At 38.2% G+C, this 27,027-nt stretch overlaps 1 protein-coding gene across 1 annotated transcript in view; it reads right to left on the bottom strand.

Moving 5' to 3' along the window:
* Positions 1–25,394, bottom strand: part of MET (MET proto-oncogene, receptor tyrosine kinase) — a 112,484-nt gene extending 87,090 nt beyond the window's left edge. Inside the window, exon 1 of the mRNA XM_004741918.3 lies at positions 24,919–25,394. The gene's annotated coding sequence lies outside the window, so the exon portion shown is untranslated. The remainder of the gene's footprint in view (positions 1–24,918) is intronic.
* Between the last annotated feature and the right edge of the window lie 1,633 nt (positions 25,395–27,027).

Raw genomic sequence — 27,027 nt, 5'->3', positions numbered from 1 at the left:
TGCATCAGGCTCTTTGCTTGGTGGAGAGTCTGCTTCTCCCTCTGCTTCCCAGCCTGCTCATGCTCATTCCCTCCATCTCTCTCTTTCAAATAAATAAAATCTTAAAAAAAAAATTTTTTTTTGGCCATAGTGGGGGAAATGACAAGGAGTATAGTGGGGGGAATGACAAAGAGTAGAAGAAAAGAAGGGTTTAAGACAAGTTGTCCTATTAGAAGATAAAAACAAATTCCAAGCAAACTATATATGCATCTAAAACTTCTAGAATATATTATGGGGAAAAATTAAATGAACTTCTCAATATGATATTAGCATGTCTTCTAAAATTTGGAACATTAGCCCACTACATAATTTATCACTATATTTTCTTTAGGAAAAGTAATAAAGGAAGAAAAGAAATGAACCATTACTGCCAAAAGAAAAAAAGCATTACAATCAATTTGCATCTTAGTTGATACCCATTAATGCAGTGTAGAGGGTGAATTTTTTTTTCTTTTAGGCTTTTTTTTTTTTTTAAAGATTTTATTTATTTATTTGACAGACAGAGATCACAAGTAGGCCAAGATGCAGGCAGAGAGAGAGGGGAAAGCAGGCTCCCTGCTGAGCAGAGAGCCTGATGTGGGGCTCGATCCCAGGACCCTGGCAAAGGCAGGGCTTTAACCCACTGAGCCACCCAAGCACTCTTCTTTTAGGCTTTTTGAAGGGGCCTTTAAAATGATCTTATTTTTAAAAAATCTGTACTATTATATTATGGTTTAAAAATAAGGTTCATATCTTAAAGTTGGCATATAAATCACTGACAATACTAATTCTCAATTAATTAAGAATCGAAGAAAATGTACAAATATACTAAAGGGCTTTTTTGTTATCTCACTTGAGGCGATGGCAAGTCATAAGAAAACCAGAAGGGAAAGAGGATATTTTTTCTGTTTTAGGAAAAAAAATTAAAGAATATCCCTGGAGTTTGTTAACTCAGTCTCCCTCATCTTTTTTTACATTTTCTTGATAGCAAACAGTGATGCACTTTTCAAACTGAAAAATCAAAGATTAATTTTTTAAAAAAATTAAAGCAAAAAAATAGAACTAAAACCCATTGTCAACAACAGGATTTTAAATTAAAATACAGGTTTCTGTTTAATCCTCAGATAATGAGAAAATGTAAACACCCCATTTCCTTGATCATTTCAATTAATTAAGTCTCCTTCCCATTAGCAAAGATATGTATTGGTCAGACTAGATCTCCTTCAGGAAATAACTTTCATAAGGAATGGAGGGAAACCTTTTGGAAGTATTTATTGCTGAGCGGTATAGCCTAATGACACTGTTGGTTAAATAAGGGACAGCTAAGTGTTCAAGTGCACAAACTCAGGAGACAGACTGTGAGGTTTATATCCATTTGCTGTCTGTGAGTCCTTTCGGCAAATAACTTCTCTGAGCCTCCGTTTTCTCATCTGAGATATGGGAGTGATTATAATACCTACCTCACTTGTTGTGATGGTTACTCTGACAGCTCAATGAGTAAAGGCATGTAAACCGCGCTTGACAGGGAGGAGGTCAATAAATGTTCTCTAGTACTCTTGTTTGTTCATATACTCAAATACACTATGTTCCAGATAGTTTGTATTGTGATGATACAAAAATGAATAAAATGTTTCACAACTGTCCATGAGATCTCAGACTAGTAGAGAAGACAGACAAACAGACCACAGTTTAAACTCAGTGTGGAAAGGTCTACGGGAATCTCTGAGGGGAGCTTCATGAGGCTAGGGGAGCCAGGCAGGCATCAATCAATCATGATCCCTTCCTCATAAGGCACTCACACCCTGAGATGTAGCATGAGGGTGAACCTGAGTTTGAGTTGAGGCAGTGCAGCTGAGCAGTTGTATGCCCAAAGCCAGTCTCCCAACTACTTTGGCCTCAGCTGCTTTCTTAGATCGAGTCATGTGCTGGTGGTACCCTCTGTGGAGTATTTACACCACAGAAATTGGCAAGTATTACAAATCAGGACTTTTTTTCTCCCTGAAAGCATGAAGATTAAATATTTACAAGCACACTCCTAGGCTGAACTAATGACCTTCAAAATTATTTTCTAACTGTAATAATTTTCAACTCTGAGATTGTTTTTCTAAAATAACATTTTACTTCAATATGTGTTGGCACATATTGCTTTTTCTTTTCTATCTATATAATCTGCCAGATCGGGATGTGTGAGCAATTTTAATATTTATATTGGTAGTGACTCCAGAAATACTTTCACTTTTCATATATTTTTGTCTTGATACATTTATTCCTGTGATATGCCTAGATCAGGCTTTCAATATACAATGTTTTCTTTTTCTTTCTTTCTTTCTTTCTTTCTTTTTTTTTTTTTTTACTGTTTCTGTTTTTTCTTTCTTTCTGAAATAGTGCTGGCCATTTAGCCAACTTTGTGCTCCTTACTAAAAGGAACACGTAAAGATGATTCAGACAGATTGACTAATTCATTCTCTTAAAATGTTGTACACATAGCAGGTGAAACTGAATCATCCATAAAACATTTTTTATTTCTTTTCAGTTGATAGTTAAGATAATCTCACTGGCAAAATATTTCCTGGGAGTAATTACCAGAATGGCACCTTGGCCATTAAACTGTTGGTATTTAGGAGTATTTCCTTTAAAGAGGATTGTTCTGTTAGCTAGGAAGATCAGCTCAGCCTAAACTTAAGACCAGTTACTCCACTCTGTCTGCCATCTATCTGCCTCTAGTTTTTTCACTAAACTACCTTACATAGGTTTTTCATTCTCTAGAAATACATTTAATTCCCTAAGAGTTTATTGAGTAGCCACCTGTGACTATCATACTACTACTGTTGTCACTATTGTTCTCCTCATCAGTAAAAACCTATTACAAAGCACTCGTGTGTTAGGTTCAAGCACTGATTCCTCAGTGTAATTCCACATTCCACAGGTGTAATGGGATATATTTGTAAGAGACTCTCCAGACTTTGACAGGAGTAACTTTGCTTTTTTAGGAACTTATTTTCTTAGAAATTATAATACTTTATAATTAGATAGCACTGTAGAGTTTACAAAGGACTGTAAGTCACATCCTCACCTCTAATCTGCATAATTGTCTTACAAGGTGAGCATTATTTCCTTTCAGATGACAAAACTGAGATTCAAAGATTAAAAATTATCTAAAATGTCCTAGCCAGGGGCACCTGGGTGGCTCAGTGGGTTAAGCCTCTGCCTCTCACTCAGGTCATGGTCTCAGGGTGCTGGGATCGAGCCCGGCATTGGGCTCTCTGCTCAGTGGGGAGCCTGCTTCCCCCTCTCTCTCTGCCTGCCTCTCTGCCTACTTGTGATCTCTCTTTCTGTCAAATAAATAAATAAAACCTTAAAAAAATAAGTAAATAAAATAAAATGTCCTAACCATGTAATACAGTTCTTATAAGTGTATTTCTAATGCTTTTAAAAAATGTATCTTGTTTATTTGAGCTGTTTTAAATTATTTCATTTCCTGAAAATAATTTTTATTCAAAAGGTATAATATTTTAGTAAATATTTGTTTTAACCAATTTAACTACTTTAACTCTCACTGTCTCTAATACTGGCAACTCTTTTGAAAACTCTCCCTCCTCTCTTAATGGGGCTGTCATCACATGGCTTACCTCCCTTACCACAAGGTGAGCTTGCAAACCAAGCTGGCCTTTCAATGAACTTTTCTTTTGATGCAGAGCTTAGTGGGGATAAGCACATGACCAAAGCAAGACCAGTCAGTCTTTTTGAGATTTAATATAGATTTAATATAATACTGAGAAAGGACCTCTCTCTTTGAAAGATCACAAGTACTAAAGATGATTTTAATTTAGAATGTCTGATGCCCAACTTTGCCATTAGGTGGAGAAATCCTGCCTGAACCGAAAACTGACCCAAAGGGCAGGAGAACCCAGACATGCAGAAAGGCAGGTTCCCCATGTTAGTGTTTGAAGATCTGTACCCACCTGGTCTTAAGCTAATAGGAAATCTTTTCTTCCTTTCACTCTTCTCCCCCCGCCTCCCCTTTTGGAGATACTACAAACCTGTGAGTTCAAACACAAAGTCAAGTGCATAAAAGCAATTTTAAGTAAAATATTCAAGTAATTAGAATGAAAAACAAAGGTGGGTCCCTTACTTACTTGAATAATTACTTTAAATATTTCATTTATTAGTTAAATTAGTTTCATCTATTAGTTAAAATTTCTGAGGTAGTATACTATTTTCTCCCTGCCATATAATTTCAAAAAAAATTTTTTACAATAGTTACATAACATAATCTCAAGACAGAAATAATGTATCTAAGTGAAGAGGCAAGATATAAAAAGTGGAAAAAATTTCAAGCCTGCTTTTAAGTATATAAAAGGGATTTATGATGATGGAAAATGGCTGAGGCCCCATATTAAGGAAATTGCAGCCATAAAAAACAGTAATAGTTAAATCTCCAGGAGGACTTGCCAGAGTGAAATCCTAAGAAAAATTCTCAGCCCTCTCTACACTTACACTAGTTCTATTAACTTTAAAAGTAGGCGCAGAAAAGCGCGAGAAAGAATACAAGTGGGGTGAGGCGCAGAAGAAGAAGCAGACTGCCCATAGAGCACGGAACCTGAGCTGGAGGTCCAACCCTGGGACTTCAGGATCGCGATCTGAGCCAAAGGCAGATGCTTAACTGACTGAGTCACGCAGGTGCCCCAGGAAAGAAGATTCTAATAGGAGGTTCCTGATGGCAATTACAATACTGTATTATAAACATTCACTGTTTATGAAGAATCATATTATATCACACAATAGTTAATGAAATATTTGTGAGGATCCACTGTATACCATACACTTATCTAGATACTGAGAATTCCAACTTTCAAAAAACTATATAGTCTGTGGATTTGAAGACAGCAAGATAAATGCTAAAAATCTAAGTTTGTAACCTAAAGTGAAAAGTGACGGGATCTACTGGGCTGTAGAGAAAGCAAATTCTAAAACATGTTTTGTTGAACATTCGAGTCTTATGCCTAAAGATTTCACAGTGTTACGATCATTAAAAAAATGTCTAAACTGACTTTAGAAAGATAAAACAATTTGCTGCATCAAAATATCCCATCTAGTTTAGCCAGATATTACTTTGACAATGATTTTTTTTTCCTTTTCTTTCTTTCTTTTTTTTTTTTCTTTTTTTTTTTAGAGAGGGAGAGAGGGAGAGAGTGGAAGGAGGAGCAGAGGGAAAGGAAGAAAGAGAATCCTGGAGTAGGCTCCGTGCCCCACAATCCCACAACCTCGAGATCATGACTCGAGCTGAAATCAAGAGTTGGACACTTAACCATGGAGCCACCCAGATGCCTCTACTTTGAGACAATGATTTCTAACAGAAGTTGGGAGGACCGAGGAAATCTTGAGGATTTTTCAGCATCCAACTACTTTTTCATATGAACATATTTAAATGATCTAAATACTCATAAGTTAGTCCTATGTCTAATATTTACAGACAAATTTGCTTGATAACATTCTTCCCATTAACTCATAACACTTTCTAGAGAAGAGGTGAGGTGCAGTGGAGAGAGTATGGGGCTTTGTTATCGGATGGACTTTGATGTGATGTGAATCTGGGCTTAACCATTTACATATTTTATGACTAAAGTGTTATAACGTGTCAGTTGCTTTATCTAAAACATGGGGATAATGGTATATGTCTTGGGGTTGCCCATGAGGGTTAGGGATAAATCATGAGACCATGGAATTTAATCATGCAGCATATACTGACATTCAATAAATGTAGCTACATGCTTATCCTAAGTTGTGTTTTAGCCAGTTTTTTCATGCCTTCATCAAATATGAGGAACCTGGCACAGTCTACTGGGTCAGCCCACTCCAAATACTTGGTGACTGTTTCATCACTATAATTTTCTCAGTTTAAATATTATTATTTCTTATTTTCCCATCCTTTGGCCATTTGTGGTTTTCCTCTAAACCTGTCTCAAGTTCTTGAAGTCCTTCTTAAGTTGTCCTCTAAGGCAAAGCCATGGTAAGGGTCGTCTATGCTAAAAACAACAAAAAGGGAACCATTACTTTACCACTTTAAAAGAAGAGCAAACTTATACACCCACTTAAGTTTAGCAAATAAAGATATAGTATTCCCAGTTAATTTGTATTCCCAGTTAAATTTGAATCTCAGATAAATAATGCCTAATTTTTTTAGTATAAATACTTCCCATGAATATATTTTATGCGACAATCTTAGTTACAAGCAAATGAAGAAAAATAAAGGAATAATTACCCTTTTTATTAACAAAACTCAGAATGAAAACATTTTGGCCAAACATATTTATCTATTGCTGTAGAATAATATTTTTAAGGTTTTTGTAGCACATACATGTTGCAAAACTGCATACGATTATTTTTGTTTTTGTTGTATTATTCCTGTGTGTTTAAAACATGCTGTTTTCTCTTTTTAAAGATTTTTTTTATTTTTTATTTTTTATTTAAGAGACAGAGATCACAAGCAGGCAGAGAGACAGGCAGAGAGAGAGGAAGGGAAGCAGGCTCCCTGCTGAGCAGAGAGCCTGATGTGGGGCTTGATCCCAGGACCCTGGGATCATGACCTGAGCTGAAGGCAGAGGCTTTAACCCACTGAGCCACCCAGGCGCCCCTAAAACATGCTGTTTTCAAAATGATTACCAGAGCAAACTGTTCTTAACAGGTGATTTTTAAATATCATGTGAAGGTGTAACTATATGAAAGGGAGTAAAAATTCTTTTTTTTTTTTTAAATTAAAAATCAAGGGAAAGATTTGTGTGCTTATGGATAAAAGTTATACCATGTATAGCAGCCTGTTATTGACATGAAATTTCTAAAACAAAAAATATCCTTTGATTGTATATTTTATTTGTAACAAATAGTTTAAAAATTTATTTATTGGTGGCTAGAGGGGAAAAGAAGTTAAACATGGTGCAAGGATAATTTTCATGTATTATAATTAATTAATGTTTTAGGAGCTCCTTTAAACACTGATGCTTGATTATTATACCAATGTTATTTCTTTGAAAGAGACCTAAATAGTGCTTTTATTCAGATTCTTATCCAATACTGCATCCCTTCTTCTTCCAATAAACACTTAAAAGCTGAAAATGATTGAATTAAAGCATCAGAAAAGGCCAACTGTGCATTTTTTAGTTGTAACATATGACTGAGACCATTGTCCAACTCTGATCTGGTAAGAAAAAAGATAAAAAGAAGATAACTTCATTATATTCTTAAGATTATCCTTTATACATTCATAATCTGTTAGTAAACATCTTTGTCTTTTTAAGAATTGTTGAAAGTATTCAAGTTCTGGGCAAGGAGAATGAATGGGCATTTGTTTTAACATTGTACATATTGTAAAAAGTCCTGTTGAAAAAATACATAGTCCTGAATGACTAGACAGGCTTTTGTCCCATTAATAAGTTGTAGGTCAGACAAGAATGTTTCATTGTCCTTGAATATGTGTACATTGAAATTTCACTGTTAAGAAAGTGCTAAGATGGGCGCCTGGGTAGCTCAGTGGGTTAAGCTGCTGCCTTCGGCTCAGGTCATGATCTCAGGGTCCTGGGATCGAGTCCCACATTGGGCTCTCTGCTCAACGAGGAGCCTGCTTCCCTCTCTCTCTCTCTTTCTGCCTACCTCTCTGCCTACTTGTGATCTCTCTCTGTCAAATAAATAAATAAATAAAAGAAAGTGCTAAGATGCTTGAATCCTATAAAAGTTCTTAAAAATAACTGTCAGCCTAGTGGATAGGTATAATTTTATAGTCCAGATTTTGTAGAAGTGCTACCTGATTTTCTTCAATTAATCCAGGAACAGCAAATAACATTAAACTACAAATTACATATGAGAAACATCTTCCCAAGTAAGTAAGTGAAAATAAAATAAGCTTAGCAACTTTTTCCAGTCATATTCAAACACAGGGTTGGAACAGGCTAAACCTGACTGAACAGTCAGAATGTGAAACACTAAAGGGAGACAAGTTAGAGAGGAAGCTGGTACATTACTCATTAATGAATCAGCCATTTCCCTCCCTCAGTGCTTGAAAATGTCCTCAGGACAAGGCATGGTAAATTCCAAATGGAGGGGGGGAGATGTGCTCAGAATGAATTGGGATTATATAACTGATCAATCTCTCTGGTATTGTGTAAAGCAGAAATCAAATACTCGTGAGAAATGGTGGTGGTGAATGGACTCCATTTGCACCCTGGTGGCTGTCATGTAAAGACAAACCAGTATCCAGGGAGAGAGAGAGACAAGGTGAGAGGCATAGGGGTGTTAAAGGCCAGGCCTTAACCCCCAAATAGGAGTTATATCCATATGAGATGGTCATTACCCTATATCTCTGTTTTCACTTAGTTCTTGGTGTAAGTCTGAGTTTTATTTTGCTCCCACCTGAGAGCCTCTCTTGGAAATCAGAGTAGATTCTCTGCCAGGGGAATGAACTAGGGACCTTTCTCAAGGTAAATTGTCAGATTGTAATATTTTCCTTTCCAGAAATCATAAAAATACTGTGAATGGAAGGAATATCCAAACCTAGTCATATTTTATATAGATGTGGATCCCTTGGGTGAACGTAATGCAATTCTAACAGTGTTGGGAGAAAAATTAAAAGCATATAAATATCACTATGTTGAGATCAATATATAATCAGAGAATAAAAGAACTAAACAAAACTTTCTATAAAAAATACTTTCAAGGGGCACCTGTGTGGCTCCGTGGGTTAAGCCTTTGCCTTTGGCTCAGGTCACGATCTCAAGGTCCTGGGATGGAGCCCTGCATCAGGCTTTCTGCTCAGCAGGGAGCCTGCTTCCCCATCCCCCTCTGCTGGCCTCTCTGCCTACTTGTGATCTCTCTCTCTGTGAAATAAATAAATAAAATATAAAAAAAAAATACTTTCAAAGGGATAATGAATGCCAAGCAAAAGCTATCCTTGTTTAAAAAAAAAGAAAAAAGAAAAAAAAAGAACAGTACAGGGTACAGGTACGCCTGGGTGGCTCAGTTGGTTAAGTACCTGCTTTCAGTTGAAGTCATGATCTCAGGGTCCTGGGATCCGCTCAGAGGGGAGCCTGCTTCTCCCCTTCCCTCCACCCTCTTGTGCTCACACTCTCTTTCTCTCTCTTTTTCAAATAAATCAATAAAATCTTAAAAAAAAATAGAACAGTACAGAAAAATAAGTACATAAGTACAAAATCCAATTTCTAAAAGTCAGTAAACACTTTGGATCCTTGAAAAATCAATAAACTGAAAGGTTAGGACAAGTTAAAGACAACTGTACTCAGGACTACATTTATATAACTGATCAATTCAAAGAAAAATAATCCAAGGCAGTTGTGTGTGTGCACATAGGAGGTAGGTGTGTTTGAGGGAGAGAGAAACAGAAAGAGAACAGAGAGGGCAAGACATTAAAAGAAATCAAAAACTTTTCAATCCTATCAGTGTTGGTTACTGATTGGCAGTCCCAGCCTTCTGTACCACTGTGCTATAAAGTGCTATAAAGACAGAAGCACATTGCTGAAGGAACACAGAAGGAAGAACAGGTAATTGTGGCAGACAGAGGTATGGTCAAGGAATACATTAGCATGGTGATATTACTTGACCTGGGTTTTGCAGGTTAAGTTGGAGTTGCTTAGGCATAGTAAAAGCAGGGGACAGACAGGGCACACAGCTAGGCACCGCAGGGAGAAGGTGCAGGCTGTTCAGGAAGCTGTAACTGGCGCAGAGACTATGTGGGTTGGGCTGGTTATGGATGAAACAGGGAAGTTTAGGCTGGGGCCACATCATAGAAAGCCTTATACATCTTGTTGAGGATCTACAGCTTATCTGTAGTGAAGGGTCCCTGGGAGGTTTTAAACAGGAGATGGAAATAAGCATAGTAATAACAGCTATGTATTAGACAATTTTGGTGACATTGTGGTGAATGGACTGATGTGGAAAGAATCTAGAGGCCAGAAGACATGATGGAAAGTCACTCCATCTGTCCAGACAATAGAAGATGAAGATTAATAAGAGTGAAGATTCCCCAATCTGTATCTTCATCTTTTTGTTTCCAGACAGTATAGAAATCCATTTCTCAAGTATCAGTTTTGTATATCCAACAGTTATTTAAGACTAAATCTCACAAGATATTTGCAAACGACATATCAGATAAAGGACTTGTGTCCAAAATCTATAAAGAACTTAGCAAACTCAACACCCAAAGAACAAATAATCCAATCAAGAAATGGGCAGAGGACATGAACAGACATTTCTGTAAAGAAGACATCCAGATGGCCAACAGACACATGAAAAAGTGCTCCATATTACTCGGCATCAGGGAAATACAAATCAAAACCACAATGAGATATCACCTCACACCAGTCAGAATGGCTAAAATCAACAAGTCAGGAAACGACAGTTGCTGGCAAGGATGCAGAGAAAGGGGAACCCTCCTACACTGTTGGTGGGAATGCAAGCTGGTGCAGCCACTCTGGAAAACAGCATGGAGGTTCCTCAAAATGTTGAAAATAGAACTGCCCTATGACCCAGCAATTGCACTATTGGGTATTTACCCTAAAGATACAAACATAGTGATCCAAAGGGGCATGTGCACCCGAATGTTTATAGCAGCAATGTCCACAATAGCCAAACTATGGAAAGAACCTAGATGTCCATCAACAGATGAATGGATCAAGAAGATGTGGTATATATACACAATGGAATACTATGCAGCCATCAAAAGAAATGAAATCTTGCCATTTGCAACAACATGCATGGAACTAGAGCGTATCATGCATAGCAAAATAAGTCAAGCAGAGAAAGACAACTATCATATGATCTCACTGATATGAGGAAGTGGTGATGCAACATGGGGGCTTAAGTGGGTAGAAGAAGAATCAATGAAACAAGATGGAATTGGGAGGGAGACAAACCATAAGTGACTCTTAATCTCACAAAACAAACTGAGGGTTGCTGGGGGGAGGGGGGTTGGGAGAAGGGGGTGGGATTATGGACATTGGGGAGGGTATGTGCTTTGGTGAGTGCTGTGAAGTGTGTAAACCTGATGATTCACAGACTTGTACCCCTGGGGATAAAAATATATGTTTATAAAAAATAAAAAATTAAAAAAAAAAGACTAAATCTCACAAATATTAACTGAAGCCTTAATATATGGGAGGTGCTTGGGAGGGTACATCAGTAAACAAAACAAACACCCTGCTCTTGTGGAACTTACTTTCTAGCAGTTAGATCCAGACAACAAATTATACATGTGGTGTGTTACATGTTGATGAGTGTTGTGTTACTGGCAAAAAAAAAAAAAAAAAAAAAAAAAAAAAAAGGAGAGAGAGAAAGAGAAAGAAAACAGGGTGAAAGGCTCACTTAGAAGGAAGGTGGTGGGAGAGGTCTGCAGCTTTGAAAAATTGGGTAGTTGGCTTTTAAGCAAAGAGTTGAAGGAGGATAGGACTTAGCCACCTGAGATGTGAAAGATAACTTTTTCTTCTTACAGAGGCCAAAGGAACCAAACTGTGAGAAAAGATCAGAGAGGAAAAAAAGAATCAGACCGTATAGGGCATTGTAGGTCACTGTGAGACTTGGGCTTTTCCTAGAGTGAATGAAGAGCTATTGTAGGGTGTTGAGCATGGGAGTGAATAAATTTGAATGGAATCACCTTGACTGTGTATGGAAGAAGACTGGTGGTGGCAGGAGAATGGGACAGGGTAAAAATGGAGAAGTAAGATCAGTTCGGAGGCTGCTGCAGTAGTCCAGTGAGTGATGGCAGTGGCTTGCTGAATTCTGGTTATATCTGAGACAGAGCTATGAGGATTTGCTAATGGATTTGGAGATGAGGTGTGTGAGAAAAAAGGAGTCATGAATACTCCAAATATTTTTTTGTAACAGAGAGAAGGATTTTGCCAGTTACTGGTAGGTAGAGAAGCTGATATAGAGCAAGTTTGGCAGGAATGTGTGACGATCAGGGCATGTAGTTCTGTTCATGTTTGAGATACTTTTTGGGTATCCAATTGGAGATACTGAGTATGCAGTTGGATATCTGAGTCCTTGATTTAAGGAGAAAGATCTGTACTAGAAATTTAGGCCGGGAGGCTGTCTGCATATTGATGTTATGAAAAGCCATGAAATTGGATGAGACCACCAAGGAAAGGAGAATGTAGAGGAGGCCTGTGTGCTGGGGCACACCAAAGCTAGGAAGAAGAAGGCAAATGAGACAAAACAGTCAGATGTTCTTTCTGGCACCTCCATTTACTCTCATGAAAACTTGTTCTACCACTCCATATCCTCTCTCAATGTCTAACATTTCTTACTTTTCCAGGATATCATTCTTGACTCCCATTTACAGGTGTTTTAAATATGTCCATCTGCTTCCAACCCACTGCCACCCATAGTTGAGGGCAGTGTCAATTCTTGCCTGGATAATGAAAACAGCTTCCTATTTGGTATTCCGACTCCATTCTTGTTCCTCATCATCCATTCCCCAATGTACCAGAGATATCTTTCTAAATTGACAATTTGATTATGTAACTTTGCTCTTTAAAAATAGTTTAACTCCTTAGCATTTGAGATCCATGCATGATTTGGACTCTGCCTAACTCTCCAGCCTTGCCTCTTGCAATCACTGCTCCTCTCCCCCAATCCTAGGTTCTGGCCACCTTGCCCTTCTTCAAGTTGCTGAAGCAAGCCATGTGCTCTCTTGTTCAGCACACATGGGTCCCTTTTTATGGAATACTCTTGTCCTCACAATCACCTGGTTAACTTACTCTCTCCTCAAGTCTTATCACAGGTGACACTTCTTTCAGGAAGCCTTCTCTTATACCTCTCTCACCCTCTAGGAATGGATTAGAAACTGTTCCACATGCTTCCATATCAAACCTCTCTTCTCTTTAGTTAGACTTTATTATGTTTTGTTGTAATTTACTTATCTGTATCTCCCACTAGACTGAAAGATCCATTTTTAGTTCCTAGCATAGTGTCATTACATAGAACCTGGCAAGGATTTGAAGAATGGATAATGAAATGAATTAATAAAGAATGACTCTGAACAAAGACTTTGGCAGTATGGATATGATAGGGGAAAAAAGATAGATTAGAAAGATATTAAAGAGAAAATTTATATGACAATGATTCAACACGGATTTTGATCATAGGGGAACACTAGGAAGTCAGGGAGGTCTAAAAATGTCATAAACAAAGGTAAGGTAAAAGGCAGAGAAAAGTTTTGGAGCAAAAAAAAAGTTCAGTTAATAACTCTGAGATATCTTTTGGTTATTCAAGTGGAAGTATCCATAAGGTAGCTAATAACATGGGCATGGTGCTCTAGAGCAGAGGGAGTTAGAGCAATTATGAACCACTGGCCTATTAGTGTAGTTGAAGTTATGGATGTAAGTGAGATCACCTATAGGCATGTTCAGTATGCAGAAAGAAGGAATTCAAACTTTATATGTAAAGTTTAAATCTAAATTTAAATGTAAAAAGGAAAGTCTGGTATTTCAGATGCTAGAAATTTCAAAAAGAAGGAGCAATATGTAAAGGGTCAGATATCACAGAGGGTCAAGTGGGATAAAAACAGAAGTGTCCATCAGATTTGGCAATGAGGAGGTTGATGGTTATTAGAGAGAAGATATCTTCTTGGTAGTTGGGAATAGACTGCTAGAGTGGAATGAATTAAAGAATGAATGAGAGTAGAGACAATAAATAAGAAGTTATTTTAAAGAATTCTAAATTTATTTAACAGGTAAGGTAGAAGCAGGAGCGAATGCTTAAGGTAATTGTACAGTAAAAATCCTATCAGGATATCCGCATATGTTCTTTTTTGCTTGAAGCAGCATTGAGTAAGGACTGAATGAAAAAAAGTGAGGGAGATTTTAAAAGGTGGGAAGGTTTGGTAGGAAGGGAAAAATGGAGCAAGGTGCTCTAAGATGTTGGGGACGTATGGAATCAAGACCATAACGCTGAAAAGACTTATCATTTGAACATGCAGGAAGGTAATAACAGGTGACATGGAAGCCATCTGGGATTCTGTTTATTCTCTAAACTATAAAGGGAAATATCACATGGAGAATAAAGAAAGCCAAAGAGATTTCAAGAGCTTAAGAAAATGGTGAAAGTTTGGAATCATTGTGGAAATGAGGAAAATGGAAAATGACTAAAAGTTTGCTTGAGATGACACTCACCCTAACATAAAATGCTGATTCCAGTGGTGTGTCCAAGCAGTCAGCAAGGTAGATTTGGGAATTAAATGGTTCCACAATCATGACCTTGATAGTGAATTCCTTGCAATATTTATATAACTCATCAGATCTATGGGCCTTTATTAAAGGCCAACATTTGATTATTTTTATTTCAAAACAAATTTTATTAAAATCTGCAAGGAATAATTTCAGGGAAAAGAAAAACATATGAGATAGTTACTCTGTTCTCTTTTCAATAAAGCAACAATCTGAAAATGTTAAAGAAATGAATCAGATATAGTGATCATCTAACTCTGAAAATTAAAACCCACTTAGGAATTGTGAAGGAGGCTTGATCTCAAATACCAGTCTAGTTATTCATTCAGAATCTTTAATAACATTTGGAAAGTAATTAATTAACTTATGACATAGACTCAAGGGCTGTCACCTTTCATTGCTGTTAATGAAACTGTCTGGGGTTTTATCTGCACTCTCTGGTAATTTAAAGAATACTCTCTTTTTTGTAAGCTCTTTGAAGAGCAGTAGTATGTTTAAAATCACTGAATTCTCATGTATACATCTCAATAAAGAATCCAAGTTATGTTTTAGTAAAACTGAAATAAAATTTAAAAGTATCTTAATTTTGACATGACAGAAAATGAATTTCTGAAAAATCCAAAATGTGTATTCATTTCTGTTAGGAAGATACTTTTTTTCCATCAACAAACTTTATTTTGGCTGCTGCTTTATATACTATTTCATACTTAATAAAAAAACAACTAGTGTAATAATATTTTAACCCCAAAGGTTTGTTTGGGCCCTAAACGATTCTATCTCTTTCCTGTCTTTAGCTTAACTAGACGTGGTCAGAACATGATCAAAACTTGGACAGTACAGCAGAAGCTGAAGGGATTCTACCTGGATGTGAGGCCACAGTCAGGTGACAACTGCCTATCTAAGACTCTCAGAGGAGCAAAAAGACAGAAGGTAAAGGCAGAGCCTGATATAAGTTTTCCTCAAGTTTAGCGCACGGAGTTTGTGTTTAGAACATAACATATAGTTACTACACATACTCCAGCATGAACTCTGCATAATCAAAGTCCAAGAAATAGCCTTAAGATAATAACCTGAAAGAAATATATATCTCCAGCAGATGATATTCTAATGAAGAATAGTTATGCATATAGTTTTGAGGGCTGCAACTTTTGATCCCAACATTAATTGATTATAATGAGCTGATGTACTAGAAAATTCTAGTTAAGAACATGGTGTAAAAAATTTGTAGGGGAGTTTGGGTGGCTCAGATGGTTAAGCATCTGCCTTTGGCTCAAGTCATGATCCCCAGGTCATGATCCCCAGGTCCTGGGCTCCCAGATCAGTGGGGAGTCTGCTTCTCCCTTTCCCTCTCCCCTGCTTGTATCTCTCTCTCTCTCTAAACCAAATAAAATCTTTTAAAAATTTTGTAAGTTTTCTTGGTTTTTCTTTTAATACTATGAATTCTATGAATATAGAATTTCATTTGTAGTGTTTGCAAGTAGCTAATAGAATGCTTAGAATGTGTTTTGAACACTCAGAATAAAAGTTCCTTCTGCCTCCTGCTGCATAATGCTGCTATTCTTACTGGTATCTGAAGGTAGAATAGACTAAGAAGCCTGATCTAGGTAGGACTGGGCAGATGATAGCCTCTTCTCCCAGAATTAAACCATGTGACAGAGGAAGTTCAGACTTTGTTTCACCTATCACATGCTCCACCATTTTCCTGGGAGTGTCCCTTGATTACCCACTCAGTTTTGACTAGCCTTTTTCCTATTTGGAAAGCAGCAGCCTGATTCTTAATTGTGACATAGTCTTCACTACTTGCAACGCACCCAAGCCTGTGACCTTTCAGCATATCCACCACTTCTCCCCTCCTGTAACCTCAATGATCTAACATCCCATTAAAACTTCTAAGTCTTCTCCTTCATTATCTATTTTCTCTATTTGTGGCAAAAGAGTTATCATAAAAACCTTCTTAAATTGAACTACAGTTTCCCAAATGTATAAATACAAAGGCATTTGGCTGCTTATTTATCAAATTATGAGAACTTTTAATTAGCTTTAAAAAATCACCTACATTTGAATATGTACATATTGATATATGATTATTACTCATGGTTTGATTAACCATTGATATAGAAATTAAGCATGTCAAAACTATATAAATAAGTTACTCCTTATACAGTGCTATCCATAATTAAGTTTTAAAACAAGTTTCATGATGGTGTATGTATTCAGTAGACCTTCAGGTTCACCTAAAAGAACCTCTACTTAAAGACCATAATAACACAATTTTCCTTTTTCTCCCCACCAAGATATAAGAAATCACCAAATTCTGTCACCCTAATGTCATATAGAAACAACACTTGTGATCAGGAAAAGTTTCCTGAGGACAAAATGTGGGGAGTAGTTAGACATATACACCATGATACCAAGAAAAATCTCAATGCCCATGTTTCATTACTATGCCTTCTTCTAAATACTACTTTATTTCTTTTAGAGAGAAGGAGTTGCTGTCTCCATAGCCATCAATACTTTAATCATGTGCATTTCAGCAGCACTTGGAGCTACATATTTGTGCTGAGTCCATATGGGAAGTCTAGTCACCAGAAAATACACACTCATAAACAGGAAGTCTAACTACAGTAAGAAGGTGTTTTTCTCCACACAATAGAGTTCAAAGATGTGTCATCTATGTAATCTGGAGTAAAACCCAACACCCCCATTATTGTTGAGTATCCCTCTCTTCCCTCCTACATTATGGCAACTTATGATTATAGCATTACATTTTCTAAGCCTGTTTGAACTTGCTTATAGATACAAACGACCTGCCCTTTTTGTGCATAGCTTTCAATCAGTAAGCATGTCAAGGTGGGAGGAAGAATGGCAGGAAAAGTAAGAGGGAAAAAAATCAATTTTCAGAAAGCATATGGTAACAACTGAATATTTAATCTAATTAGCCTAGAAATGCCTTCCTATTTTCAGCACTCTTTGCAAGGCAGTTGCTTCATGGTACAGAATGAATTTCAATAAATGTCATATATTTAGTTTGATGGCTTATTTTTAAAATTTGTTGAACCAGGTCACCGACTCAGAATAGATTCATTCTAAGATATGACAGATGGATTCTGCTATTGAATAGAAAGACTGACATTAGCTGGGAAGGTCTGGGCAGAAGAAAGAGTCATTCATTTAACATTCAACAAAACATTTATTGAGTACCTACTGTGTGTTAGGATAAAATGGTAAATATTTGAACTTTATCTTTTTTTATAATAGAAAAAGGAGTGGTGCCAAAATAATTTCCTTGGGGTTAGTAAGGATTACAACTAAATACTACTCTGGGTCTTTAATAGTACTTACATTTTTCACATTGCATCAGAAAACTGCATTAGCACTCATTCAAATACTCATTCTGTTATGGTTGTGAGATTTTAGACCTAATTCAGATTTTTGAAGATGCTGTTTACTGACCCTTAGCAAAAACCAACTTCCTATTCTTCTGGAACAAAAAGGCCTTACACGGCTTCAAAGATTTCTTAGACATCAAAGAGCTTAGAGAGACATACAGTTTATGGGTAATGATTTAGGATTTAGTGAATCAAAAACACATGGATTAAATTTCCTTTAAAAGACCCTTAGGTTTAAATTTAAGAGCTAAAATGTGGGTCTAAACACACGTTGGTCTTAAGAAAAGCCAAAACTTATTTTTAAAGATAGTCTGAATTGTCTTGTGGACCCAAAACTTGGCTGGATTTTCCTTTCTCACATGATTAGACTTCAAAGGAGACAACCTGCCTTCCTTTAAACAAATTTACTCCACTTCTCTCCTTTACTGCTTTGTGAAGACTACATTACAGCTGACCCTTCAACAACATGGCTGGAACTGCTTGGGTCTACTTACAGAGTACTGTAAATATATTTTCTCTTTCTTATGAATTTCTTAACATTTTTTCACTTTATTGTAAGAATACAGTATATAATACATGTAACATAATATATGTTAACTGCCTAATTTTGTTATTGGTCAAGATTTCCAGTCAAAGTAGGCTACTAGTAGTTAAGTTTTGGGGGAATCAAAAGTTATATGCAGATTCAAGGGTCAACTGTGTTTCAAAGGTCTCCAGCTTTAAATATTCTTCTTGATATTTTCAAAAAAATATTAAAAGTTAGAAATATCCCATGGTCTTATGGAACAATTGCAGTACTTTTCAGTTCCTTCAAGTCAATTCTTTTTTCTTACATACAACTTCAAAACTGGACTGGGATTTTAGATCCAACTATTGCGGAACACAGGATCACTTCAAAACAGGAAAAAGGCACTGATATTAGTATGTGTACTGTTTCATGATATATTATTATATTTGCATTTAAAACAGTAGGAAGAAATACAGTACATAATCTTCTGTTCTAACACAATGGCTTTCCAGAAGACCACAAGCCTGGACATTTCACTGAGTTTTTAGGATTTAAGGAAATAAGTTAGTGCACAACCTGTGAGTTTTCATTCCTTTGGAAAAATAGATTGCCATACTGATCTGATGGCTTCTAAAGGGCACTTGAAACCAATGCTGTACATGCTTTGAATTTCAATGGTAGAGAAATAACAACTAGTGAAGTTCGGGCAGATCAAAACAAAACAAAAGCATGGTATTCCGAAGAGGGAGTTTATCCTGAATGAGAACATGGAAATGAAATCTGAATAAAGTTAGGATGAACTGAGGTTTCAGAAAGTGATTGCTTCATGTTAAGAATGAAAAGATTAGCCTTTAGTTCACAAATATATATAGTTTGATAGAAAGTATATTGATTGATGAGTTTAGAAAAACAAATACGTGCCAATGGGTAATGAATTCTCTCTCTCTCTCTCTCTCTTTTAATTGACAAACTGATTTTCCAGAGGAAGAAAAACCTGAGAACTCTAGAAGATAAAATACAAGACAGAAGTGGCTCTGGGACTCTTCGGCCAAACATGCTGCTGAATTTAACAACACCTGACGGTGACACAGGGGACCAATTGGCAGGTAGCGCCATGGCTAAGGATTGCAAATAGGACCACCAGAAGCCAAATCTGGCACACACACTTTTTGTCTCTCACAGTGTTTTAAAGGATGCTGAGTCGACATTTTAAAGTGGAGAGGTTTTTGCTTCTGAAAATTTGAAAGATACTACCATAGGGGCCCATGACACATACTGGGCTTCATGGCTACTCTGATGATGCCAAATGCTGGTTGCCTCCTGTTAGGTGGGGCTTTTTCTAAGCAGGCTGTTGGTCCCTAGTGAAATGGTTAGTTTCATTCATTTAGGTTACCTGTGGCAAATCTTTCTTTCCTTTCTTTTTTTCATAATAATCTCTATGGCCCATGAACGTCTCAAACTTAACAACCCTGAGATCGAGTTGCATGTTCTACTGACTGAGCCAGCCAGGCGTGCCCCTTCTTCTTCTTTTTTTTTTTCTTCCCCACTTTCAAATCTTGATACATGACATAGGCAGGGCACAAAGGGACAGGAAGAAAAGAAGAAGAAAATCCACACAGTGGTTTAAAATTGGAAAGGGAAAAGAAAGGAGAGAAAGAAAGAAGTGCACAGCAAACACAGGCTGCTTACATAGACAGCAACTGTCTCTTTTGCTGTCTCCAAATATTTGCTATGCAAGGGACTGGAGACAAAGGCTGTGGGTATTACTCTCAACAAATCCTTTTGAGCTAGGCTCACAGTGTAGAAAATAAGAAGGAAAACTGAATGTAGCAATAACCTTGATCAAGGATGGCATGCAGACATGGGACCAGGTGAATGCAGAAAAATACCATGATTTTGCTTCTTCCATATACCATAAACCGAGGGATGTGAGTCACTGCTTCACTGCCACCTTTGAGACTGCAATAAACTATGGCAGGCACTGTCCAGGTACTTCCCATAAAAAGTCAGGGACTCCAAGTAGAGCTGTGTAGGCTGTGTACTGCACAATTCCAGAGACAACAAAATGAGAATGGCACTCCCAGGAAGTACAAAGTAGAAGCCCTGCTCCAGATATCCACATAGCTCATTTTCTTATCTCCTTCAGGTTCTAGTTCAAAGGCCTGACTCTACTACTGAATTTTTCAATTACCACTGTACCTTCTCTAATCCTTGACAATTTTCAATTTGCTTCCTTGCAGCTCTCATCACCACTCACACATTTTTATTTATGTATTTTATTTATTGTTTGCCTTCCTCAATATTGAACAGAGCATCAGAATCTTAAGAGATCTTAGACTGTTTTATTCTCTACTGCTTTGCCAGAGTGCTCAATAAATTACTCTGAATGACTAAATCCTCAATCACATTCTTAAGAGTATAGGAACTTGGCTTTCTCTAGAACTTGTGATTCTCTGACCACATTTCATAACTGCCCTGACCATATTCATAATAGTACTTTGTTGTATTAGAAGAAATACATTTTCTGGGCGCCTGGGTGGCTCAGTCATTAAACATCAGCCTTTGGATCAGGTCATGATCCTAGGGTCCTGGGACAGAACTCCCCTCCCCCTGCCGTCGGGCTCCCTGCTCACCAGGAAGCTTGCTTCTCCCTCTGCCACTCCCCCTGCTATGTTTCCTTTCTTGCTGTCTCTCTCTGTCAAATAAATAAATAAGATCTTTAAAAGAAAATATATTTAGATATCTTTATTCATTTTATTTGAGTGAGAGAGAGAGAGAACATAAGCTGGGGGAGAAACAGAGGGAAAGGGAGAAGCAGACTCCCCACTGAGCAAGGGAGCCTGATGTGGGGCTGGATCCCTGGACTCCAGGATTATGACCTGAGCCAGAGGCAGAAGCCTAACTGACTGAGCCACCCAGGTACCCCAGGAGAAATACATTTTCAAATTCTATGGATCATTATATAGTTTATATGACCCACACCCTCCTTTTTTTTTTTTTAAAGATTTTATTTGTTTTTAAGTAATTTCTATACCCAACATGGAGCTGGAACTCACAAACTCAGGATCAAAAGTCACATGCTCTACCAACAGAGCCTGAAGAGCCCCTAAATGGCTCACAGGCTCTTACTATGAATTCTATGGGCTCTAATAGCTACACAATTAAAGAAATTAAAAACAACATGCATAACCTGCATAAATATACTTGTGCAAATTTACACAATCATAGAAGAAATATGTATTCCTGGATATGCAATTATTAACTATTTTTTTTCCTCTGAGCTCACACCTATTGCTACAAATGCCACACATGTGATTTTTCTCTCAATTACATTTTACAGCTTATAAAAACACTTTCTTCATTTTGTCCCTTGAAAAGCAAAGGATCTGTAGTAAGATTTTACTGGATGTTTTTATTGAAACAAATCCCAAGGGGAATATACTAAACTGTTAAACACAGCTGAAGAGATATCTGAGAATGAGCTTTCTGATAGTAGGATAGATTACAAAATTACTCACAGCTCTTAATCTGATAACAAGAGCAGAATGCCTCACACATATGAATGAAGGCTTTTTCTGGTATGCTTTACCACAAAAAGAGAAAGAACAAAAAAGAGAACTGGAGAAACAGAAGGTGAGAAAAACTCTAGAGACTAGAAATGTTACATTCATCATTATCACTAACCTAAGGATCCCAAGCTATGCTTCAGCAGAAAATGCTTCAAATAGTTAACCTTTATTGATGGCTGGGCAGAGGTGCTGTTGAGATAGCATGGAGGCTAGCCTCAAACACAATTTCCTTACCTATAGGCAGGAAAGGTTACAATATTGATATCAGCCTTGTCTATTTTGTAAGGTTGTTGTAGTAACAGAAAGAGGATATGCTCAGAAACAGCTTGAAAATTTTAAGAGGTCTTTAAGTTCCATTCTTTAGATTAAAAAAATTTTTTTCTATTATTTAAATGGGATGATTTCTAATATCATTTTCAGGTTATATCCCCTTCATACTTATGGATCTTAGTTCCATTTTATATGAGTTATTTATCTGAATATCTAGATTGTAAACTCTTCAAGGGCAGAGATTTCATTTCTCCTTTTTTAAAAAATATTTCTCTAGTGCCAAACACATATGACGCTGAACATACAGTTCTTAGCTATTTTTGGTGAGGCAAATGTGAGCCTGGCATCAACTTGGTGCCAGTTAAGAAAAGGGAATCAAAGAGATCCTAAATTGACATTAGTCAGTATATTTATCATTCATTACTAAGAGGTTACTATTTATTTTGCATTGAGCAAAGCCCATGAGAAAACTGCCCTGAGGGCTCTATGTCAAACACACCAGTTTCAACATATACCAGAGAGGTAAAGAAGGTTAATTTCCTGGTACTTGAGTTTCTTCATATTTTCTTCCCTTAAGGCAGTGCAATTAGGATATTTGGTATCCCCTTAACAAGCACAGCAGCCTGAGGAAAATATTAGGAATAATGGGGAAAAGAAAGCATAGCTGGCTCTGGTGAGCCTAATGACAGCGAAGGAGAAACCATGAAATTAAAAGAGTGGAAAAATGGGGGCACAGAAGGGTTTGGAAGCAACTCTGATATAACCAAGGGGAAGGGATGAAGTGGAAAGGGTAGAGAGATGGGAAGTGTTCTGAATGTGTACGTGTACGGAGCCCTGTATTTTTCATGGGTGTGTCACCATAGGCACTGGTACAGTCACCTAGAGAAAGTTGTGTTTTCAAAGGAATAACCCTTTTGAGTTATTCACTTTGTTTTGAGATGACCACATTTGAGAAAAAGTTTATTTGAGGCTATTGTATATATCTGTAAAATGAAAAAGTTGTACTATTATTTTGAATTTTTTTTAACCAACAACTAAGAAAGTTGACTTTTGAACTGTATTTCTTAGTCTAACCCACATCAAGACAAATTTTAATAATATTGAGATTACAGTGGGACATATGCTTGTACAGTCTTAAAGGAATGTATTTGTATTTCTCCTGCTTAGAAATGTGTCATTTTCCTTTTATTACAGTATTAAAAGTCACAAAAATATTATCAGCTTTCATACTGACTTGTGTTTAATCTTGTATGTCTTTATCATTCAGATAAAACTCACACATTAATTCTGAAGGCATGGAGTACACATCTAATGTAAACATTTACTGTGATATATAAAGAACAAAGCAATCTTTCAAAAACCGTACTCAGCAGATCATCTTCTACATGCTATGAAGTCCATCATGTTAAAGTCAAAATATATTTAGGTATATAATTTTAGGCTTATGCACAGTTAAGATTGAAACCTGAACAGATTTTCTAAAACACCAGTATATTTTATAGGTACTCACACACATTTTTGGTACTACAAAAATTTCTTAGGAATAATAGAAGTGTTAAGAAATAGAAGTGTTACGGGTATTTTTCAGCAGTTCAAAAATCTTGAACATTGAATACATCACAGACTTGCAGTATATGATTGGAACCAAAGCACTTCACTTCTGTTCTATTATGGAAGTATACATATTAAAACAAAGCCCAATAAGCTTAGAGATAGAAAGGAAAGCTATATACATGTAAATTACCTAAGCACCACTTAACAGTTTACATAAAAACACAATTTATGTCCCTGTAGCACAGAGAAAGATGATGTACAACATTTTCAGATCATCTTCATGCAGAAAAAATGCATTAGTCAGCTATAATACTTCAGCTATAAAGGAAAATAATATTTTTCTGGATCTATTTGCATGGCAATGTCCATGTGACTGGCTGATGAAAACGACAGAAAAAACCTCCACCCAACTCTACAAAATGTGAACAGTGTTCTTAAAATTCAGGAGAGGTTCCACACAGTCTATATTCTCTCTAATGTCAGTTTTTACAACCTCTCATATTCATTGACCATCTTAAGTTGGCAATTACAGTATCCTGGTTATTTTGCCTAAGAGAGTTGACAATATTTCAATCTGCCCCAGAGCTCCTCTGAACATTAAACTGTGATAAGGTAAAAAAACACTGGGCAACAGTGAATAACCACTGGAAATCTCTCCAAATGCCAAATTAGTAAATGGCTCTTAAAACATAAAAGGTATGAAATGGGAAACCACACTTTAGAGTAAATCCTGTATTGGCAATAGTAGGTGAAAATACTTTCACTGGTGCTTAAATTATTGGGTCAATACCTGTACTAGCTAGACCGACCGACCTCTGGTTATAATCTAGTTCACCTAATAAGATAGATGTCCTTCCCGCAGCCCCAGCAAAGAGATAAGGTAAGATTGAAAATGATGGATCACAACCCCTGTGTATTTGCCAGAAATGTAGAATTCAGACCTTCACGAAAACACCTGCCCCTTGTTAAGATCCTCACGTATTACAGATAAAGCGAGTTGGGAACAAGGAAACCTACGGGGCTTGGATCTTGCCTGCCGCATCACCCTAGGGCAGGGTGACCAAATCCCTTTTCTAAGGGCTGAGTCAGATCACAGTCTCAAAACATGCCAGGCCATAACAGTCGTACATCACCCCTTACTCCAATGCCCCCCTCTCTCCTGAGTCCTACAGGTGGCCGTCAGCAGCAAACCCCTAAAAAGAAAAGCCCCACTCTAGTTTACACCTCTCCCCGGGCACATCCCTTCAGTTTCTGAAGCCCCTAACTCGCCCACCTCCTTAGTCGTGCCCTCTGAATAGCTCTCAGGTCCCTCTGGGGAACAAAGAGCAGAACGCTGGGGCCGAAGGGTGGGGTGCGGGGTCCCAAGCAAGCTGTAGCTTTACCTTGCGGTGTCCGAGAGCCGCGAAGTCAGTCGCGCAGAGACCACCCGCGTACTCCGCGCCTCGCTGCCGCAAGTCAGCTGTCGCCCCACATCTGGCTCGCGCCCTCCACTGGGTTCCGCATCTGGTCACAAAGCGCTCGGGGCGCTCTGGGCGGCGAGAGCGTCCGGGTCACCTGCGGCGGGGCCGAGCCGAGTGCCGGGTCCGTCAGCCGGCCGCGCTCCCTCCGCCCCTTCTCACCCGCGCGCTACCCGGCGGGTGACTCAGCCGGGCATCGGCGCGCGCGGCCCGCGACCGTCCCGGGCGCGTCCAGGCGGGAAGCACGGCCAGGCGACCCGACCGAAGAGCTCTCCCGCCTGCCCGCCCCAGCACGTGTCCGTCTGTCTCGCGCGGGGTAGTTCGCCTCGTCCGCTGGTCCTAGGACCGCTGAGGTGGGGACTGGCACCACCCAGAGGGGGGAAATCGGCCCCCGCCCTTCCTGCCGCCCGCGAGCAGCGCCAGTCCCGGCGGGGGTCGCGTTTCCTCCCGCCCCTCCCCCGCCCCCGCCAAGGTGAAACTTTCTAGGTGGAGAAGTTTTCTCGCCCTGTCTGCGCGCTCTCAACTCCCCCAGCCGGGGCAGTTTGAAGTTAGCACAGCGGGAGATAAGCGAGTCCGAGTCTCCCCCTCCTGGTGCTCGCGCGGCGAGCGTCAGCAGGCGCGCAGGACGCCAGGGGCGCCTATTCCGCGCACACTCCGCACACCCCCGCGCGCTGCCAGAGGGAAGAGCGCGACGCCCAGTTCCCAGTCTCTCCCACGGCTGACTTAGCTGCTGGGCACCGGAGCAGGGTAGAGAGAGTTGGACACCACAGAGACAAGGAATTCATTGTCCGAGATGGAGGTAGGAGTGGATGGATAATTGTCCCAATGATTTCATTATGCAAGCATTATCCCCTACTATAATAACTCAGATTTCTGGGAGGAAGAACAACACAGGAGTTTAGCCCTGAGGAAACCTCAGCTTCTTTCACTTTTTTTTTTTTTTTTTTTTTAATAGCGGAAACAGGCTGATTAAATAACTAGGCAAACAGCAATGAACAAGCAAAACAGAACAAAAGTTTAATTCTTGAGTGTTGAGATCCCATGATTTAAAAAAAAAAAAAAGGTTGTGGGGGCCTGGTGAATTGTATTGGGATTGTGTCAGAATAACTTTTTTATACTTCACATGTCTGACTATCAAAATTGACATTAACCTTTGAGAGAAAATTAACTCTCAAAGGTAACAGAACCTAAGGAACAGGACTGCCTGTTAGGTCTTAACATTCTCCTTGGGCTTGTCAGACAATGGTATCTGTTATTGAGTCATGGGACAAAACAACACTTACTGTGCAAGTTCAGGAATTATTTACTACAGAATGAAAAATAGAAACATATGATAAGAATAGCTGCCTTTTTCCTAAGAGCTTACTATGTGCCAGGTACTTTCTCAGGGACTATACACAGCAATCTGAATCCTCAAATGTTATTATCTCATGACTGCCCAATTTTATGGAAAAGGATCTTTTCTATTACATAATACTACAGCTCTACATCGAACCATTTTGCAGGTGAGGAACCTGGGTGCCTAAGAGGAGTTCCTAAGGGGATCACACAGTTGGTTAAAGAGGTGAGGTTAGAACCCAGCTCTCAAATCCCAGTCAGGTGTTCCTCATACCATGCCAAAAGGCCGAAGGCTGACAAGGGTAAATAAACAACACAGACCTACTGAAGATCTCCTGATATCACATGGTTATTGGTTATCTAATGATATTGGTTACATGCTTATTAAGTGCTGATTTACAGGTTGGACAGCACTAGTCATATTTATGGACAGATCATTATAGATTTGGAATTCAGTACCAGTTTTTTTAATCTTTCCAATTAAAGGTGAATAAACTAATGAATTCACACGCATACTCGCACACACAATTAACCATAGTTGTCCAAAGGAATGACTAGAGTGCTGTTTCTGTTTCCTGGTTTCCATAGCTATATGTTAACTGGATATTTAGGCTGCATTATATAGTTACCTTAACAGGTTTTCTGAGTTTGCATGCCATGATAAAAACAAAAAAGAAAAAAACGTACAGGTAAAGT

Source organism: Mustela putorius, unplaced genomic scaffold (assembly GCF_011764305.1).
Source record: "Mustela putorius furo isolate JIRA1106 unplaced genomic scaffold, ASM1176430v1.1 tig00003845_pilon_pilon_pilon, whole genome shotgun sequence".
NCBI classification, from domain to species: domain Eukaryota; kingdom Metazoa; phylum Chordata; class Mammalia; order Carnivora; family Mustelidae; genus Mustela; species Mustela putorius.
This window is presented reverse-complemented; position numbering and strand designations above follow the sequence as displayed.